The sequence below is a fragment of the Pinus tabuliformis genome, chromosome 1_2 (assembly GCF_031772625.1).
Source record: "Pinus tabuliformis cultivar Carrire ecotype Pingquan chromosome 1_2, CPIR1, whole genome shotgun sequence".
NCBI classification, from domain to species: Eukaryota; Viridiplantae; Streptophyta; class Pinopsida; order Pinales; family Pinaceae; genus Pinus; species Pinus tabuliformis.
Genome location: NC_142298.1, coordinates 1061108477 through 1061130221, shown reverse-complemented (window position 1 = coordinate 1061130221; position 21745 = coordinate 1061108477).

Here is a 21745-nt window from a genome sequence, read left to right as displayed (position 1 = left end):
AGAGGATATTTTACCTTTCACTTTGAGACCAAGGAAGACAAAGATCTAATATTCAGAAACAGGCCCTATTTTATGGACTCCAGGGGCCTCTATCTCAACAAATGTACTCCAGATTTTGATCCAGAACTTGATATTCCGAGTGCGGTTCCAATTTGGGTAAGGTTACCCAATCTTCCCCTTCACTGCTGGGGGGACGAATCAGTTAAAGCCATAGGAAATGCAGTGGGAAAATACATAGATCGCAGCGAGCCCAAAGACAACATGCAGGCGTGTGCTCGGATATGTGTTGAAGTCGACCTAGGACGCGGTTTGCCGGAAGCGATCAAGCTGAAGGTGGACGATTGGAGTCACATTCAACAGCTGGACTACGAGCAAATTCCTTTTAAGTGCAAGGTATGTCACGAGTACGGCCACTTTGCCAATAGATGTCCAAAAAATGTGATTGTTGATAATGATGAACAAGAAGGGCAATGGGAACCTGTTAAAAAGAAAAATTCATCTCCTCCCACCAAACCAACCGTGGATTCTGATGCCCCCGGAACCTCAACTCAACAGCCTCCTGTCTCCCCTTCTCGGACCCCAGATCCTCCTCTCCCTCCCTCTTCCAATCCCTTCTCAATCCTTTCTGAAGTTGAGCATGGGCCTGACCTTCCCTCCATCGAGCCCCCGCCCATGCACTCAACCTCTCCCATTATGCAGCCCCCCCTCCAGCAGCTGACCCCTTACCTGCAGCCCCCCCCCTGATCCTCCAGTTTCGAGAATTACCAGAAGCTCTTCAAAGGATCATGGAGGGCCTAGTGATATACTAAAAAAGCACGGACCTGGAAGAAAATCAGATAAACAGCAAAGAGATGAAAGTGCTCAAAAAGACATAGCAAGGGGCACTCAAACGCCAATAGAATCCTTTATAATGGGGCATCTGGAAAAAGAAAACAATGGCAAAGGACATGAGAGGCGGGCACCTCTCCAGACAGTAAGTTTATCATGATGAAAATACTATCTTGGAACAGCAGGGGATTAGGGCACCCCTCTAAGCTAGTTGCCCTCAGGGACCTGATCCACAGTGAGAAACCTGAAATCATCCTAATTCAAGAGACAAAGCAAGAGCAGTGTGAAATGAACAAAGTCATTAGCCAGCAAAAAAACCTTTGTGGAATCATAAGTGAGGCAAGAGGAGCCTCAAGCAGTATAGCAACGCTTTGGGACAGTAACAAATGGATGTGCAGCTCTTCAAATGTTCACCAACATTGGATTCGAACTGCTCTGGACAACAGAAATGGAGGTCAGTCAGTGATAGTGTATAATGTGTATGTCCCAAACCAATGTAGAGAAAAAGAGGTATGTTGGGATACTTTGAAAGAAAATATAGATCTGGATCAGAATGCCAACCTGATAATAGCAGGGGACCTTAACCTTGTTCTACATGCAAACGAAAAAAGAGGAGGTATCTTTACCACTGATCCTTACAGAAGTCAGTTAGAAACTATAATTCAGGATCATGATCTGATCGATGTCAGGCCTAAAAATCGTAAGTATACCTGGAGCAATAGAAGACTTGGAGCCAGCAACATCATGGAGCGGCTGGATAGATTTCTTATCAGTATAAATTTCCTTTCCTCGTTTTCATCAGGCTACTCAAATATTCTTAACGGGTCGGCTTCGGACCACTATCCAATAACACTATCTCTCCAAAGTCATTGGCCGTTATGGCCCATCCCATTCAAATACAGTTCAATATGGAATCGGATTCCGGCTGCAAAAGAAGTGGTGCAGACAACATGGCGCCAGCACGTAGAAGGATCTTCAAGTCACATCTAGGAGACAAAGGTAAAACGAGTAAGGCAGGCCTTAAAGAGCTGGGCAAAAACCAGTTATCAAGAGCCCGAGCTAAACAAACAAAAAATCAAACAAGAGCTAGAGGAAATACAACAGAGTATTGAAAGGCAGGGATTAACTCAGCAGAACAAAGAGCAAGAGGGCAAAGCTTACTCTCAATTAAGCCAAATCCTTAGAGATGAAGAGGAAAATGGAGGCTGAAATCAAGACAGCTCTGGCTGCATAAAGGGGATAAAAACACAGCTTATTTCCATAAGCAAGCCACGGTGAGACAACTCAGAAACACAGTGAGCACCATAACAGACAACGAGGGAAACATATATAGTACACAGGACTCAATAAAAGATGCAGCCTCTAGGCACTTCTGTCAGCTTCTGACAGAAGACAAAGATCCAGAAGACTACTCAGACATGCTCAAGCACTTACCAAAAGGGGTCACCTCTGAAATGAACAACAAGCTTACGAAAGAAGTGGAAGATGAGGAAGTTAAAGCAGCTATCTGGAATTTACAACCGGATAAGGCTCCAGGACCGGATGGATTTCCTATATGCTTTTATAGGGAGTACTGGTCTTTGATCAAAAAAGACCTTCTAAAGATGATTCGATGGGTGTTGAGAAAAGTTAAAATGGGGGGATTCACCAATTCCACTTACCTAGCTTTAATACCAAAAGAAAACTGCCCTACAACTTTCTTGAGATTCAGGCCAATCTCCCTATGTAACTCAGCCTACAAAATCATTTCAAAAATCTTGGCAACCAGGCTTAAACCCCTTCTCTCCACCTTGATCTCTGAAAATCAAGGGGGCTTCCTCCCTAATAGACACATTACTGATTCTATCCTTCTTGTTCAAGAGGCTATCCACTCCAGTATAACCAAAAAGGAAAAAGGCTTTGTTCTAAAGCTGGATCTTGCCAATGCATTTGATAGGGTAAGACACTCTTATCTGTATGTTGTTCTTCACAAAATTGGGTTTGACCCTTCCTTTATTACTATGATTACAGCTTGTATAAATGGACCCTGGATCTCCCCTCTAATAAACGAGAGGCCTTGTGCAGCCTTCCAGTCATCCCGAGGCCTTAGACAAGGCTGCCCTTTGCCTCCCTACTTGTTCCTTCTCATGGCTGAATCATTCAGTCAAGCCTTGGACTACAACAGGAGAGTAGGCTTAATCACTGGCATTATGATTGAGCATGGAGTAAAGAATATCAACCATTCACAGTTTGTGGATGACACACTGTTGATGGGAGGGGCATCAACGACAATCACAAGGAGATTTAAAAAGATCTTGGATCAATTCATGGACTACTCAGGAGGGAAATTCAACCAAGTTAAAAGTTGCATCTATGGTTGGAATACCTCAAACCACACTATCCAAAGTATAGTAGGCATATTTGGAGTCCCTTGCAACATAGGCTGGAATCACTTCTCCTACTTGGGAATGCCAGTGAGTGTTGGTCCACTAAAAGCAAATACTTGGAATGGGATATTGGAAAAAATAAAGAGGAAGGTGCAGCAATGGGGCACGATGTGGCTGAACCCAGCAGGAAGGCTGATTCTTCTAAAAACAGGTATTGCCTCTCTCCCTATTTATCACTTCTCCCTATATCAAGCTCCCGCTATCTTCCATCAGAAAATGGAAAAACTTCTCAGGCACGTTTTTTGGCAAGGGGGGAAAATGGATAAAAGCAAATTTAATCTTGTCAGTTGGAAAAGCATAATCCAAATCCAGGAGAAGGGAGGATTAGGCATCAGATCCCCAAAGCTTCTCAATCTGGCCCTAGGAGCAAAAATTGTTTGGAATCTGATCACAGGGCCTCCTGTGTGGTGGAAAAGGGTTTTGGAGGCTAAATATTTAAATTGCTCAAGGCAGCAGCTGTTGGACTCCAATATACCTAACAGGGATTGCACAAAGATCTGGCATCTTTGCAAAAAGGAAATACCTTTCATGAACCAAAACATATCCAAAGTCCCAGGTGGAGGAATAGTGTCAACTTCTCCTTAGATAAAATCCTCGGGCAGCAGCCTATTGGAGAAAAAGCTGAGGCAATGCCAATCATAAGTTGGCTCAATGGAAAAGGCTTTCATCTTTTATCCCAAATTTCTAAATGGGACACCTCCTCTCAAGCCTGGATAGGCTGGAACTTACCAGACCCTCCCAATGAGATGGAAGATAGTCTCAATGTGCTAAAGGAGCTTCTCCACAGTAAAGCTCCGGTTCAAGAAGGCGCTCTGGATGGATATCGTTGGGATCCATCTGGAACGCGGTATACAACCAAAGCGGGACACCAATATCTTTGTGACAGTGTTTATCAGCAAGAACCCTGGAACAATTGGAAATTAGTATGGAAAGCAGAAGCTCCCCCTAAGGTTAAGTTTTTCCTCTGGCTCCTCCTGAAAGGGAAAACTTTGACAGCAGAGAATTTAAGAAAGAGAGGCATAATGGGCCCTTCCAGATGCCCAAATTGTTGTAGGTCAGAAGAAACAATGCAGCATTTATTTATTGACTGCCCGGTAGCTGGTGAGTGCTGGAAGGAAATGGCTTTACTCGGAGAAACATCATGGGAACCCCAGAACACAATTGTTGAAACCATCCATAAATGGAGGAGGAGCTGTCCGTGGAAGAAGAAAGGAAGTCAACTGGCGCAAAGAGTATGGAACACCATACCTCTCACTCTATTATGGCGCATTTGGCTAGCGCGAAATGGCAAAGTTTTCCAAGATAAAGGATCCCGCATTAGGAAAATTTGTCTCAAGGCCAAAACGCTGGCTCTGGAAACAATAACAAATCACACCAACAGTAAGGTTAGTGCAACAAATTACAGTGTTGAGGAGCGAAATTTCCTCAGCTATGTTTTGGAGAACACTCCCAGGGCCCAGGAAGCCAGCAGGATAGGGATCAAGGCGAAGGAAGTAAACAACGCATGGAAGTTACGAGTGAAAGAGGAGGAATTGTCCAAGTGGATGAGCAACTGTAATAAATTCTGCCTATTCTTCGATGGGGCTTCAAAGTCGAATCCAGGATTGGCAGGTGCAGGGGGCATTATATGCAATGCGAATGGAGAGCGAATCCTTTACTATGAATGGGGACTAGGGGAGAATTCAAATAATAGAGCCGAAGGACTTGCCCTGTATCAGGGGCTCACTCAACTAACCAAACTCGGGATAAAAAAAGCAGTCGTGTTTGGAGATTCTTCAATAATAATTAGGCTCATGGCGCACAGGAAGAGCACTCCCAACATACTTCTTCAGCAAATAAATCGGAGAAACCAACTACTTCATGAAGCAATGGAAGAGATAAGCTACTATCACATACTCTGCAGTCTGAACAAGGAAGCGGACAAATTTGCCAACAGGGCTTGTGAAAGGCTCGTTGGCAGTCTTCGCTGTAACTCCAGCGTGTCGTCCCAACCGCTACCATGACCGTTCCAAAAACAGTCAACAGCTCTCTGCCCCAAACTGACAGCAACAGAAGAATCGATCAGATAATATGTGCCGGTGGCAGAATCAAGCCTGTGAAAAGGAATTTGCCCGGATTGATATATCGAAGCCTGTCTAGAAATGTGAATTGGCACAAGCTAACAGAAGAGGATCGTCCTTCCATATCAAACCGCCATGCTAAGCCAGATCTACAACCGATTATACATCAGGTCAACAGTGATTCCAAGATGATCGATTTGATCTCTTCCCGCCCCCGAAGGCAGCAGCCCGGCTCTATAAATTTACCAGAGAACAGATCTACACAACGCATCAAGAATAGAAGTTTGTGTGAGTATCGGTATTGTATTGGGCAATCTGCTCAAATCAGCAAGAGCGCTCATTTCATAGCGGCAGCGCCACTCAGCTACGCTCAGGTATTGGAGACTCGGGGACCAGTAGTAAGAGTAGCAAACAGGACGTGGTTGAAGACAAAGATGGCTAGATCAGAGGATTGTTGGCATTGTGCAGACCTCCAGGCTGAATTCGACGAACTGAGAGCGCATCATCTTGCTATGGAGGACCAGGTTAAAAGCCTGGAGACAAGAATGGAGGAGCAACACAAGATTCTGAACGAAAAGTACAGAGCTGAAATCAACCTCTTTCTGCATCGAGTATCCTCACTTCATGAACAATTTAGAAACCTGGCCAACCGTTGCAGCCATGCAGAGGAATCAATCTCAATCCTCCAATATATGATGGATAAGAAGAACAAGGATGCCCCCAGCTCCTCCAGCGTCAAGCAGCCTGATCCAGACCGTCATCTAGAAGAATCCACGGCCAGACAGATCAATCACATTGAAATTGCAGTTTGTTAGGATCTACAATAGCCTAGGAATATTTAGTGATAGAACTACTAAGGCAAGGGTCAAGGAAAGGATCTCTTTTGTAATTCCTTGGACCCAGAATAGCCAGAAAATACTGTATATATTTTGGAGAACTAACTCCTTCTTTTCAGCCATAATATAGCATCCGAAATTTGTCTTAAAAAAAGAATATGTTTCCATTAGTGAGAATGAGATTGAAACTCCTGTTAAAAAGGAGAAAAATAATAGAAGTAAAAAAAGAAAAAATCCCACGAATGTCTCTCCTCCAGTTGATGACAAGGAGATTGTTTATTTAGAAGAAAATTTGTTAACTGATAGGAGGAAAAAATCAAAAGTTCGTCATTCTGAAAAACTCATGGCCACCAATGAAGATCATAGTGAAAGCTCAAAAGACAGTAGGGAGATCATAACACTAGGTGTTGATTTAGAGAATAACATTATTAAAGCACAACAAAATGTCATTTGAAATATGTTGAGGAAGAGAAACTTAATTGAGGGTGGCCACACATTTCAACTTAATTTCAACCAATTATATAAGCCAAATAAAGAACAATCTAAATTTCAAATTAGAAAGCCACACCACTTGCATGTTCATAACTTGGAAACATTTCTTAAGTATAATCCATATGCACATGTGGTTGATTATGTGGTTTTGGTTGATCCAATTCAAGTTCCCAACAAAGAGACATTTGATAGGTCAAAATGTTTTGAATACAATTATTATATAATTGGGGGGAAATACTACGCAGAGGCTAGAAGACAATTGATGGAGGAATATCCCTATAACCCACTTTTTGGAATAGTGAAATGAATATTTTATGCTAGATTAACATATACAAATCAAATTTATTGGCATAGGATCATAATACAAACCATGAGTATAGGATATTTGTGAATTTCATCCAAAGGGCTAGATTTATTCATAGTGAATTTGAAGAAAAATGTGGTGGGGATAAGGCAAAGTTTACTTTAAGATTTCGGAAAGAACATTGTATGGAAATATGTTATCAAATTGAGGAAAAAATAAATAAAAAAGGTGGCAAACTAAGATCAGAAGTATTTAGACTTATTGATAACATCTTCTAGTTGTCATTTAGAACTGAGGAAGTATGGGATTTGATTGGTAATATTTTCAACATGTGGGAGAATATTGCAATAAAAAATCAGAAGGTTAAAAGTCTAAACCCTTAATATGTATCAGCAATAAGACAGGTCCAGAAATGAAGAATCTTCCAGATGATATGACTATCACACGTTGAAGAGCAATGCAAGGAGTGAAGGATGAAAAACTTATAAAAAAAATATTGTCATGTGAAGTTAGGTGAATTATCATTGGTCGAAATGTGCGAGAAATTTCAAAGTAGGTTTGCAAAATTATTTTTACTTATTTTTTTGTTATAATTTTCCTTTAAATATAACATATTGTTGTTGGTAGTATTTTTTATACATATCACTATATTAGCACTTTTACATTATTTATTCAATCATAAGGTTCATATAAAAATACAAGAACATATTGTTGAGTTGGGATGACGTTGTATGCAACTACCCAAATTCAAGTTCTACAACAATATCCGCAGTAGATTTTCCACTGACCAAATAGTTCACTCTTCTTTACTGACCAAATAATAGTAATAATGATAGAAGATTTTGGTCCAATAAATATTAATATTAATGAGATAATAATTAAATATATATATTAAAAATAATATATTGTTTTGTTAGATTAAGTTTCGCTTGTTTTCTGCTCTGCGACTGAATCCCGCGAGCGCGCCTCGTGATCCTGCTTGTGCCTCAGCATGGATCCTTCGGATCCGCCTGGTGGTGATCCGGATCTGCAAAGGGCTTTCTCCAATCTGGTCAAATCTCTTCCGCCGCAGCGCCCTAGACCAACTGCAACAAAATTTGTAAAGAAGCTGGATGTTTTGCAGGAAGTCTAGCTGCCGCCTGCTACGCCAAGGATGGCAGCTCTCTCTCTTTCAGAGAAAGGATTAATCGGACAGTTCACAGGGCTTTGGCCGTCGCCCAGAACAGTACAAAGGTGGGTCGAAAAGAACTGGTAGGATAAGACTCAGGGAAAAATTGCTATAAGATTCTGTGGCAGAGGATATTTTACCTTTCACTTTGAGACCAAGGAAGACAAAGATCTAATATTCAGAAACAGGCCCTATTTTATGGACTCCAGGGGCCTCTATCTCAACAAATGTACTCCGGATTTTGATCCAGAACTTGATATTCCGAATGCAGTTCCAATTTGGGTAAGGTTACCCAATCTTCCCCTTCACTGCTGGGGGGACGAATCAGTTAAAGCCATAGGAAATGCAGTGGGAAAATACATAGATCGCAGCGAGCCCAAAGACAACATGCAAGCGTGTGCTCGGATATGTGTTGAAGTCGACCTAGGACGCGGTTTGCCGGAAGCGATCAAGCTGAAGGTGGACGATTGGAGTCACATTCAACAGCTGGACTACGAGCAAATTCCTTTTAAGTGCAAGGTATGTCACGAGTACGGCCACTTTGCCAATAGATGTCCAAAAAATGTGATTGTTGATAATGATGAACAAGAAGGGCAATGGGAACCTGTTAAAAAGAAAAATTCATCTCCTCCCACCAAACCAACCGTGGATTCTGATGCCCCCGGAACCTCAACTCAACAGCCTCCTGTCTCCCCTTCTCGGACCCCAGATCCTCCTCTCCCTCCCTCTTCCAATCCCTTCTCAATCCTTTCTGAAGCTGAGCATGGGCCTAACCTTCCCTCCATCGAGCCCCCGCCCATGCACTCAACCTCTCCCATTATGCAGCCCCCCCTCCAGCAGCTGACCCCTTACCTGCAGCCCCCCCCCTGATCCTCCAGTTTCGAGAATTACCAGAAGCTCTTCAAAGGATCATGGAGGGCCTAGTGATATACTAAAAAAGCACGGACCTGGAAGAAAATCAGATAAACAGCAAAGAGATGAAAGTGCTCAAAAAGACATAGCAAGGGGCACTCAAACGCCAATAGAATCCTTTATAATGGGGCATCCGGAAAAAGAAAACAATGGCAAAGGACATGAGAGGCGGGCACCTCTCCACACAGTAAGTTTATCATGATGAAAATACTATCTTGGAACAGCAGGGGATTAGGGCACCCCTCTAAGCTAGTTGCCCTCAGGGACCTGATCCACAGTGAGAAACCTGAAATCATCCTAATTCAAGAGACAAAGCAAGAGCAGTGTGAAATGAACAAAGTCATTAGCCAGCAAAAAAACCTTTGTGGAATCATAAGTGAGGCAAGAGGAGCCTCAAGCAGTATAGCAACGCTTTGGGACAGTAACAAATGGATGTGCAGCTCTTCAAATGTTCACCAACATTGGATTCGAACTGCTCTGGACAACAGAAATGGAGGTCAGTCAGTGATAGTGTATAATGTGTATGTCCCAAACCAATGTAGAGAAAAAGAGGTATGTTGGGATACTTTGAAAGAAAATATAGATCTGGATCAGAATGCCAACCTGATAATAGCAGGGGACCTTAACCTTGTTCTACATGCAAACGAAAAAAGAGGAGGTATCTTTACCACTGATCCTTACAGAAGTCAGTTAGAAACTATAATTCAGGATCATGATCTGATCGATGTCAGGCCTAAAAATCGTAAGTATACCTGGAGCAATAGAAGACTTGGAGCCAGCAACATCATGGAGCGGCTGGATAGATTTCTTATCAGTATAAATTTCCTTTCCTCGTTTTCATCAGGCTACTCAAATATTCTTAACGGGTCGGCTTCGGACCACTATCCAATAACACTATCTCTCCAAAGTCATTGGCCGTTATGGCCCATCCCATTCAAATACAGTTCAATATGGAATCGGATTCCGGCTGCAAAAGAAGTGGTGCAGACAACATGGCGCCAGCACGTAGAAGGATCTCCAAGTCACATCTGGGAGACAAAGGTAAAACGAGTAAGGCAGGCCTTAAAGAGCTGGGCAAAAACCAGTTATCAAGAGCCCGAGCTAAACAAACAAAAAATCAAACAAGAGCTAGAGGAAATACAACAGAGTATTGAAAGGCAGGGATTAACTCAGCAGAACAAAGAGCAAGAGGGCAAAGCTTACTCTCAATTGAGCCAAATCCTTAGAGATGAAGAGGAAAAATGGAGGCTGAAATCAAGACAGCTCTGGCTGCAGGAAGGGGATAAAAACACAGCTTATTTCCATAAGCAAGCCACGGTGAGACAACTCAGAAACACAGTGAGCACCATAACAGACAACGAGGGAAACATATATAGTACACAGGACTCAATAAAAGATGCAGCCTCCAGGCACTTCTGTCAGCTTCTGACAGAAGACAAAGATCCAGAAGACTACTCAGACATGCTCAAGCACTTACCAAAAGGGGTCACCTCTGAAATGAACAACAAGCTTACGAAAGAAGTGGAAGATGAGGAAGTTAAAGCAACTATCTGGAATTTACAACCGGATAAGGCTCCAGGACCGGATGGATTTCCTATATGCTTTTATAGGGAGTACTGGTCTCTGATCAAAAAAGACCTTCTAAAGATGATTCGATGGGTGTTGAGAAAAGTTAAAATGGGGGGATTCACCAATTCCACTTACCTAGCTTTAATACCAAAAGAAAACTGCCCTACAACTTTCTTGAGATTCAGGCCAATCTCCCTATGTAACTCAGCCTACAAAATCATTTCAAAAATCTTGGCAACCAGGCTTAAACCCCTTCTCTCCACCTTGATCTCTGAAAATCAAGGGGGCTTCCTCCCTAATAGACACATTACTGATTCTATCCTTCTTGTTCAAGAGGCTATCCACTCCAGTATAACCAGAAAGGAAAAAGGCTTTGTTCTAAAGCTGGATCTTGCCAATGCATTTGATAGGGTAAGACACTCTTATCTGTATGTTGTTCTTCACAAAATTGGGTTTGACCCTTCCTTTATTACTATGATTACAGCTTGTATAAATGGACCCTGGATCTCCCCTCTAATAAACGGGAGGCCTTGTGCAGCCTTCCAGTCATCCCGAGGCCTTAGACAAGGCTGCCCTTTGCCTCCCTACTTGTTCCTTCTCATGGCTGAATCATTCAGTCAAGCCTTGGACTACAACAGGAGAGTAGGCTTAATCACTGGCATTATGATTGAGCATGGAGTAAAGAATATCAACCATTCACAGTTTGTGGATGACACACTGTTGATGGGAGGGGCATCAACAACAATCACAAGGAGATTTAAAAAGATCTTGGATCAATTCATGGACTACTCAGGAGGGAAATTCAACCAAGTTAAAAGTTGCATCTATGGTTGGAATACCTCAAACCACACTATCCAAAGTATAGTAGGCATATTTGGAGTCCCTTGCAACATAGGCTGGAATCACTTCTCCTACTTGGGAATGCCAGTGAGTGTTGGTCCACTAAAAGCAAATACTTGGAATGGGATATTGGAAAAAATAAAGAGGAAGGTGCAGCAATGGGGCACGATGTGGCTGAACCCAGCAGGAAGGCTGATTCTTCTAAAAACAGGTATTGCCTCTCTCCCTATTTATCACTTCTCCCTATATCAAGCTCCCGCTATCTTCCATCAGAAAATGGAAAAACTTCTCAGGCACGTTTTTTGGCAAGGGGGGAAAATGGATAAAAGCAAATTTAATCTTGTCAGTTGGAAAAGCATAATCCAAATCCAGGAGAAGGGAGGATTAGGCATCAGATCCCCAAAGCTTCTCAATCTGGCCCTAGGAGCAAAAATTGTTTGGAATCTGATCACAGGGCCTCCTGTGTGGTGGAAAAGGGTTTTGGAGGCTAAATATTTAAATTGCTCAAGGCAGCAGCTGTTGGACTCCAATATACCTAACAGGGATTGCACAAAGATCTGGCATCTTTGCAAAAAGGAAATACCTTTCATGAACCAAAACATATCCAAAGTCCCAGGTGGAGGAATAGTGTCAACTTCTCCTTAGATAAAATCCTCGGGCAGCAGCCTATTGGAGAAAAAGCTGAGGCAATGCCAATCATAAGTTGGCTCAATGGAAAAGGCTTTCATCTTTTATCCCAAATTTCTAAATGGGACACCTCCTCTCAAGCCTGGATAGGCTGGAACTTACCAGACCCTCCCAATGAGATGGAAGATAGTCTCAATGTGCTAAAGGAGCTTCTCCACAGTAAAGCTCCGGTTCAAGAAGGCGCTCTGGATGGATATCGTTGGGATCCATCTGGAACGCAGTATACAACCAAAGCGGGACACCAATATCTTTGTGACAGTATTTATCAGCAAGAACCCTGGAACAATTGGAAATTAGTATGGAAAGCAGAAGCTCCCCCTAAGGTTAAGTTTTTCCTCTGGCTCCTCCTGAAAGGGAAAACTTTGACAGCAGAGAATTTAAGAAAGAGAGGCATAATGGGCCCTTCCAGATGCCCAAATTGTTGTAGGTCAGAAGAAACAATGCAGCATTTATTTATTGACTGCCCGGTAGCTGGTGAGTGCTGGAAGGAAATGGCTTTACTCGGAGAAACATCATGGGAACCCCAGAACACAATTGTTGAAACCATCCATAAATGGAGGAGGAGCTGTCCGTGGAAGAAGAAAGGAAGTCAACTGGCGCAAAGAGTATGGAACACCATACCTCTCACTCTATTATGGCGCATTTGGCTAGCGCGAAATGGCAAAGTTTTCCAAGATAAAGGATCCCGCATTAGGAAAATTTGTCTCAAGGCCAAAACGCTGGCTCTGGAAACAATAACAAATCACACCAACAGTAAGGTTAGTGCAACAAATTACAGTGTTGAGGAGCGAAATTTCCTCAGCTATGTTTTGGAGAACACTCCCAGGGCCCAGGAAGCCAGCAGGATAGGGATCAAGGCGAAGGAAGTAAACAGCGCATGGAAGTTACGAGTGAAAGAGGAGGAATTGTCCAAGTGGATGAGCAACTGTAATAAATTCTGCCTATTCTTCGATGGGGCTTCAAAGTCGAATCCAGGATTGGCAGGTGCAGGGGGCATTATATGCAATGCGAATGGAGAGCGAATCCTTTACTATGAATGGGGACTAGGGGAGAATTCAAATAATAGAGCCGAAGGACTTGCCCTGTATCAGGGGCTCACTCAACTAACCAAACTCGGGATAAAAAAAGCAGTCGTGTTTGGAGATTCTTCAATAATAATTAGGCTCATGGCGCACAGGAAGAGCACTCCCAACATACTTCTTCAGCAAATAAATCGGAGAAACCAACTACTTCATGAAGCAATGGAAGAGATAAGCTACTATCACATACTCTGCAGTCTGAACAAGGAAGCGGACAAATTTGCCAACAGGGCTTGTGAAAGGCTCGTTGGCAGTCTTCGCTGTAACTCCAGCGTGTCGTCCCAACCGCTACCATGACCGTTCCAAAAACAGTCAACAGCTCTCTGCCCCAAACTGACAGCAACAGAAGAATCGATCAGATAATATGTGCCGGTGGCAGAATCAAGCCTGTGAAAAGGAATTTGCCCGGATTGATATATCGAAGCCTGTCTAGAAATGTGAATTGGCACAAGCTAACAGAAGAGGATCGTCCTTCCATATCAAACCGCCATGCTAAGCCAGATCTACAACCGATTATACATCAGGTCAACAGTGATTCCAAGATGATCGATTTGATCTCTTCCCGCCCCCGAAGGCAGCAGCCCGGCTCTATAAATTTACCAGAGAACAGATCTACACAACGCATCAAGAATAGAAGTTTGTGTGAGTATCGGTATTGTATTGGGCAATCTGCTCAAATCAGCAAGAGCGCTCATTTCATAGCGGCAGCGCCACTCAGCTACGCTCAGGTATTGGAGACTCGGGGACCAGTAGTAAGAGTAGCAAACAGGACGTGGTTGAAGACAAAGATGGCTAGATCAGAGGATTGTTGGCATTGTGCAGACCTCCAGGCTGAATTCGACGAACTGAGAGCGCATCATCTTGCTATGGAGGACCAGGTTAAAAGCCTGGAGACAAGAATGGAGGAGCAACACAAGATTCTGAACGAAAAGTACAGAGCTGAAATCAACCTCTTTCTGCATCGAGTATCCTCACTTCATGAACAATTTAGAAACCTGGCCAACCGTTGCAGCCATGCAGAGGAATCAATCTCAATCCTCCAATATATGATGGATAAGAAGAACAAGGATGCCCCCAGCTCCTCCAGCGTCAAGCAGCCTGATCCAGACCGTCATCTAGAAGAATCCACGGCCAGACAGATCAATCACATTGAAATTGACTAAGTATGAAGTGTAGATGTAAATTTTGGTCTCTGCAGTTTGTTAGGATCTACAATAGCCTAGGAATACTTAGTGATAGAACTACTAAGGCAAGGGTCAAGGAAAGGATCTCTTTTGTAATTCCTTGGACCCAGAATAGCCAGAAAATACTGTATATATTTTGGAGAACTAACTCCTTCTTTTCAGCCATAATATAGCATCCGAAATTTGTCTTAAAAAAAGAATATGTTTCCATTAGTGAGAATGAGATTGAAACTCCTGTTAAAAAGGAGAAAAATAATAGAAGTAAAAAAAGAAAAAATCCCACGAATGTCTCTCCTCCAGTTGATGACAAGGAGATTGTTTATTTAGAAGAAAATTTGTTAACTGATAGGAGGAAAAAATCAAAAGTTCGTCATTCTGAAAAACTCATGGCCACCAATGAAGATCATAGTGAAAGCTCAAAAGACAGTAGGGAGATCATAACACTAGGTGTTGATTTAGAGAATAACATTATTAAAGCACAACAAAATGTCATTTGAAATATGTTGAGGAAGAGAAACTTAATTGAGGGTGGCCACACATTTCAACTTAATTTCAACCAATTATATAAGCCAAATAAAGAACAATCTAAATTTCAAATTAGAAAGCCACACCACTTGCATGTTCATAACTTGGAAACATTTCTTAAGTATAATCCATATGCACATGTGGTTGATTATGTGGTTTTGGTTGATCCAATTCAAGTTCCCAACAAAGAGACATTTGATAGGTCAAAATGTTTTGAATACAATTATTATATAATTGGGGGGAAATACTACGCAGAGGCTAGAAGACAATTGATGGAGGAATATCCCTATAACCCACTTTTTGGAATAGTGAAATGAATATTTTATGCTAGATTAACATATACAAATCAAATTTATTGGCATAGGATCATAATACAAACCATGAGTATAGGATATTTGTGAATTTCATCCAAAGGGCTAGATTTATTCATAGTGAATTTGAAGAAAAATGTGGTGGGGATAAGGCAAAGTTTACTTTAAGATTTCGGAAAGAACATTGTATGGAAATATGTTATCAAATTGAGGAAAAAATAAATAAAAAAGGTGGCAAACTAAGATCAGAAGTATTTAGACTTATTGATAACATCTTCTAGTTGTCATTTAGAACTGAGGAAGTATGGGATTTGATTGGTAATATTTTCAACATGTGGGAGAATATTGCAATAAAAAATCAGAAGGTTAAAAGTCTAAACCCTTAATATGTATCAGCAATAAGACAGGTCCAGAAATGAAGAATCTTCCAGATGATATGACTATCACACGTTGAAGAGCAATGCAAGGAGTGAAGGATGACAAACTTATAAAAAAAATATTGTCATGTGAAGTTAGGTGAATTATCATTGGTCGAAATGTGCGAGAAATTTCAAAGTAAGTTTGCAAAATTATTTTTACTTATTTTTTTGTTATAATTTTCCTTTAAATATAACATATTGTTGTTGGTAGTATTTTTTATACATATCACTATATTAGCACTTTTACATTATTTATTCAATCATAAGGTTCATATAAAAATACAAGAACATATTGTTGAGTTGGGATGACGTTGTATGCAACTACCCAAATTCAAGTTCTACAACAATATTAAAATATTGTTATCATACGTTCAAAAAGGTATGTTGATTTATACATTCATTTTATTTATATGTAAACTATTTTTATTTTATTATTTATACATATATTTGTTTATTTCATTAAATATGTCAAAGAAGGATGCAGATGTAGTACTAAATAGTTTCAAAACCTTTATTGAAAAAATTAAGTTGGAAAGGCAAAGAAAGCAACATCTTAAGAATGTTGAAATTGATCCTCGTATTAATTATTACATTCGGAATAGGTTCGACAATGTCCGATATCAAATAATACTACGTGATTTTCAAGACATTGCAAATGTCATACCTGAAAGGGAATATTCCCTAGTTATTGCAGATATTGCTCATGGTTTCAATTTCTCAAACATTGAATATGATAATGAGCCTTATAGCTATAAAGCTTTTAGTAAAGTGGTCAAGGGATTTCAAGAAGTCACAACATCACCATTTTGGAGATTTGTGGAATTTCATTGAGACACACAATTTACAATGATATTATCAAGCTTCAAGGGAAAAGCAAACTCAAGGATGAAACTCACATTTTAAGGCATTGGAATTATATGTTTGGTTAATGTTAAAAATATATATATTTATGTACAAGTTAATTAATTTTTTATTATTTCATGGTATAGGCAAAAATCAAATCTTATTGGTTGTAGAGATCATTGATTGTTAGTTCATTCATGTTCAATCTTGGACAAAAGATGATAGTTATAAGCCTTTTCTTATGAATCTAGTAGATGGAAAGAGTCATAGCCAGGTAATGGTTCATGATGTTGTTGTAAGAAAACTCGCATATGAGGATAAAGATGCAAAATGAGAGATAATTAACATTTATCAAAAATCGCAGGCATCGATTAACTATCTTATAGGTTTATGCTCAAATGAAGGATTGGGTTTTGGATCTGTTCTGAGGTTCAGGTAAATTTTATTATATCATATTGAATTTTAATATATATATATATATATATATATATATATATATATATATATATATAGATATATATTAAGTGTTATATTAATTTACTTAATTATTTCTTTTTTACTCGATGATTAGGTACAACACTAGCATGTTGCCTACAAATAAGACGAAATTGCATAGCTATTGAAAGCAATCACTACAATGCAGTTTTATTCAATAAAGAATTAATGCTATTACATTTCTTATAGATGCAATGCAAGAAATTGGTTTGATGAAAGGGAATTTTAATGAATTATGTGTGGAAAAAAAATCAAAGGAACCTCAACAACCGTTAGATGGAATGATTGGAAAATGATACTTTTGGAGATTTGCAGACATCAAAGATCTATTAGAAGAGGAAAATGACCACACTAAAGCACATAATACTATGGAAAAAGACAATAATGAAACTCAAGAAGATGATGAGCATGGATTATATGATATTATTGATTAAATTTAATTTATGCTTGCAAATCAAGCTCAATTTTGAGAACTATTTATTAGTTATACTTGTAATGATTTGACTTTGAGATTTTATGGTAAGATAAATATTCAACTATTGTTGTTATATGTTTAATATTTTTATTATCTGGTTTTCACTTTAATTTTTATATGAATCATTATTTTTTAATAAGGAAAAATTGTGAATATTATTAATTTTTGACATACAATTCATAAAAAATGCTATTTTTTTAAACATTTTTGTTGAAATTTTCCCATAAAAATCATTTATTTAACATGTTATTTTTGGCAAAAAAATATCAAAATTTTGTATTTTTTTAATGTGTATTTTTTTTGTCAAATATTTAAAATTATACCTTTTTAGTAAGAATTATTTGATGTATATTTAAATATTAATTAACGATTCATAAATATATAGAAAATCGTAACTTTAAAATATTGACCTATTTTTTTCAACTATGCAAAAAATGAAAAATTCATTATAAAAAGAATCGAAAAGAAAAACAAAAAGAAAAGACAAACTTGAAAAGCACTTGAAAAAAAATATATATCTCAGGGAGGAAGAAGAAGACAACTATTTCAAAAATTATTAAATTGTTAAAAGTGTCGATGTCGCATCAACGTTTTTTGAAATCAACATGAAAATTACTAACATTTTAAAAATCTTAATACATAAGAAAATTTGAAATGTCAAAAATATGCTCTGAAAAAACGGTGTATTCTAAATCAACATTTTTCAAAATTGGATCATTTTTTGCTACCTATAAAATGTGAGAACTCGATATAGTTCTCATTTGATTGGAAACTTTGTTTATGTAAAAAGATAATCTAATTCACTCATAAATTCCTCCATAGAAAGTGGAGGAAGACCCTACAGTCGGCGAGACTAATGGCCAGGTCTAGTGGATGCCATGATGAATGATATAGATTTTACAAAAAAATTATTAAGTGATGTTCTTATTAATCGTCTTAGTAACCAAAACAATGCACTCCTAAAACAAAAAAAATTGTATGAGATCAACAAGCAATCAAACCTTGTATGATAGTCACAACTAGTTGGAGATGAAACCCAATATCGAACGACTATAAGACAAATTTGGTCAAAAATCATACATTTACGATTATCCTTGAGCTTCCCAAACCTTAGTAAGAAGGAGACAAGTACTCTCGCAAAGACGATAAGCCTCCCAAAAAACCAGAGACGGAGTAGATTCATCTGTTTAAGTATGAGGGCATCCCACCCTAGTTACCTTTTGTAGGTCCCTAGCAATATGGCCACTAAGATCACCTTAAATCATAGACACCACCGAGGGGGACATGGTGTCACACGGAAAGAGTCGTTAGTGCGGACACAACCGACCTCCCTAGAAGCCTAAGACTTTCTAATGACAAACAAGACAAACAATAGCAATCCTTCTCTAAATATGCTTTTACAATATGAGAAATCAAGTGTTTAGATCCTACCTGTAACCCAACGCTGTTGTAGTAGTCCAGCTTCGTTGATCCGGATGAGCTCCTCCTTCCCTTCGAAACCTTCATTCACTAACAATCAAACGATTAAATAGTACCTGAATATCACATAAAATAAAACATATTTAACATATAGACCAAGGAGTATATGAAACAACTCATAAATAACAAATTGTTGAGAAGAATGGACTAATTTGTATTAAAAGGTAACAAAAGGAACCATTACAACCTGAGCCTTGGTGTTGTGCAAGTCCCTCCCAGGATCCACAAGAGTTCTCCTTTACTCTGATCAGCTCACCCACTTCCAAATAGAACAAGCAAAGATGGTAATCTCTCCTCACAAGCTTCTACAAGGAAGTCCTAATTCCAGCAGCATCTACCCTTAGGAATATCCAGCTTTCAACCTCCCCTCCCTTTGGCCCAATGCCTATATTTATAGTGCTCTAGAGGAAGTTATTCAGGTCCACCATCAATGGGATAAGCCCCTCTTTGGATGGGATAGCTCCCCTCTTGATGGGATAAGTTCCTCTTTGGTAGGGATACATGAACCATCTGGAGGCGCTTCATACACGTCAAACAAGCTTCTAGAAGACTCTAGAAATGACCACAAGTAACTTTTTTAAGATGAAACTCGCGCCTTTTGACCTTTACAGGGGTACGCACCCACCCATTTACATACAGAGCGTACAAATACGCAGGTATTATGAACTTGGGTTGCGTACACGCAGGTAAGGCTAAGAGAAACTGCGTACCAGAGATAATTGACTTTAAATGACTTTTCTCTCTTTCTTGAAGTTTGACATGAAGAGCAGAGGCATGAGACTTGCCAAGGAGGATAGTATGACAGTGGATGGAGCCATACTAACTGCAAATAGTCATGGTGACATTTTTTAGTGTAACAGATTGCCCCCTAAAGTGCGAAGCCTGTAGTAGATTAGGGTTTTATATGATCTAGGAAGGGTGAAGTACTTTATCATTTCAAGGAGTATCTTGCGGAGAGCCTAGTCAGAACCTGCAAATATTCAACACAAAATACATATATAAGATGATATCATCGCTGAGGTAGGCATTCCCATACTCAGATTGAAAACTTTAACTAACAATCTAACTACTACTCTGATACAAGAATGATTTTGCAGTACATCACAATCGTAGACTTTTGTAGACACAGTATGGACGCAGCCATCTGTTTATGATTAGTCTACTATATAATGAATACAAAACTCCTCGCAGCTTAGATGGTGGAAACTAGATCCAGGGTCTTCATCTCTACTTCCTGAATTGGTACGATTCTATCCATGCGAATAAATGAGTTGATGTCGAACATGGTAGAAACCACTTGATTACCAGTCGATGATGTAAACTGTTAACAAGTGTGAGAGAGACCACCAGTAATGTCAATGGTTCTCAAAGTACCTAGTACAATCCATGAAATGTGAATGAATGGGTTGATGTCGAACACGTCACGGAATCCTTCGATCGAAAGTCAATGATGTAAACTGTCGTCAAAGGCGAGAAACCTGCCATTGATGCATGCAGACTTCAAGGTACTGACGATTTCTAAGTCATCTTTCTAGATAATGTGTTGATGTCGATAGAAAGCGACCCATTGCAGGCAAGCCCACAACACGAAATCATTGTTCAAGTTGAAGAAATGTTGCTGTAAGGACTGACTCAGGGATGATCAAATGGATGACAAGTATTTTGCATATGAATGGTTTATTTTTTTTCCAAGGAAAAAAAACGGTAACCTTTTATTAAAGAAATAATGAAAAGTTACACTAGCAGATGCAGTGAAGCATTCTGTAAGTTGCCACATGGGCTCGAGTGCTTTCGCACCCCACACAACGTTAGAAGACTAACGTGCACAAAGGATAAGAAAAGAGAAAAGGGGAAGGAAAGAGAAAGTTTTTCTCGCCTTTTTCTTTTCCACCTTGCGCCACTCTCCTTGAGTGGGCTCGGTCGAAGCAATGACTAACTGTGTTTCTACATTCTGAGGGCCTGTTTCTTTGTCTGAATCTGAAGTATCTGAGTGATGATGCCGTTTGATGCCTCCCATGCTTTGGTCCATGCTTATCATCTCTGCCTGATTTTGGTGGATCTCTGCCTGATTTGGAGCCTTGCTGTCTGATATGTTTCCCTTCTGGTTCTCTGTTTCAACCTCCTCTATGGTGGTATCATCCTCTTCTGCTTCTGTTTCTTCGTCTTCTGTTGTCGAAGAGGCTTCTTTTCCACGGCTGTCTTCTTGACTACATCATCTATGTTCTGCCATCCTTTGGATTTCCTTTTTTGCGGCTTGCTCTTGTTGAGACTTTTGCATGCATTGAACAAGTGACCTGTTTGTTGGCATCCCCTGCATCTGAATGCTGTATTCTCATAGTCCAAAGGTTGTTTCCACTGTGAGTTGTTGAAGTTCAGAATGATGCTTTCAGGTAGTCCTTGGCTAAGATCTACCTCGACACACATCCTAGCAAAAGTAAAGATTCCTTTCAAGTGTCTCTCTGAATCAATCTTTAACATTCTGCCAAGGGTATTCCCTATAACTGATAAGGCCTTGTAGTGCAAAAAATGTATCGGAAGTTTATGCAGCCTTACCCATACTGGCATCCTTGATACCACCATAGTGTTTGCATCAAACTCCGGGAACCATGGGGTAACGAACAGTCCCGCACTGCCCCAAAACCATGGCCCTTCATTGAGAATTTTTTCCTTTTCTTCTTCTACGAGGAAGTTTACTATGAAGAAACCCTTAGAGCATAGGTGGATCTGGCAGTTTTTAGTCCAAACCGTGTGAATCCATTGGTACAAAGCATCGGTTCTTGGCCAGAAACCGTTAAATCTACAAATAACAGCAT